Below are 986 nucleotides of genomic sequence, written 5' to 3' on the forward strand. Positions count from 1 at the left end.
TCGAATTGGTTAAAGAAAACTGATTGAAAATCGAATTATTGAGTCATTATCACAACTATTCAGCAGTGACTGATTACACAGCCACACAAAAAAAAGTATGCGGATCTGGTAACAAGACACACGTATTCCTATAGACTTTGGGGCACTGAATTCAAATTTGGTATCAAAAATCACCCATCACGTCATGGTGCAGCCATAACCTCAAAAAATGACAAAAAATCATGCACTGAGGCAAATAAATTTCAAAATAATGCCAGTGATGCAAATTTTCACTTCAAAAATATGTCGACAACTGTGAAGGATCAACTCTTGCCTGATATCAACTTATTTAACATAACTTTACCCAACAGAACCTCACCTAACCTAACCTGAATTAATAGAAATTTGTTGAACTACACGTAAAGCTCTGGAAGCATATTTTCCCAGTAGCAAATGTGTGCTACATCGAATGGGTCAACTCGAGCCTAACCTAGAAATAAATATAACTAACCTAACCTAACCTAACCTCACGAAACACAATTAGACTGATTGTGTTGTCCCGTTGTGTTTGCGATACCAGTTCATTCAGCTTCGGCTTAACCTACATAGAGGTTTAACCTATCCTAACCTAACAAAACCTGCCCTAACCTAACCGATTACGCTGGCAACCCTGTTCTTAAACGTCTTAAACGTAAGCGTAACCCTTTGCATCGTTCCTTCGAAGAAAAAAGGACACATTATAGCCGGCAGAAAATAGACTGACGTAGGTCTATAAATCAATTTAATTACGATAAAACGCAAGATAAAATGTAAACACGAAAGGTAGTATAAATATATCCCTTAAGTCTAAGAAAAGCGGAGAGAAAAAATTTGTGAATAAAACTCTTATTCATTTGCATGTTTAGGTTACAGTTCTACATTTTAATTGATACAAGCATTGTCAGGTTAATTGAAATGGGGTCAATTCTACTTGTAGTTCTAAGTTTCTTCAAATGAGTAATGTGCGT

The sequence above is a fragment of the Belonocnema kinseyi genome, chromosome 1, assembly GCF_010883055.1.
Source record: "Belonocnema kinseyi isolate 2016_QV_RU_SX_M_011 chromosome 1, B_treatae_v1, whole genome shotgun sequence".
Taxonomy (NCBI): domain Eukaryota; kingdom Metazoa; phylum Arthropoda; class Insecta; order Hymenoptera; family Cynipidae; genus Belonocnema; species Belonocnema kinseyi.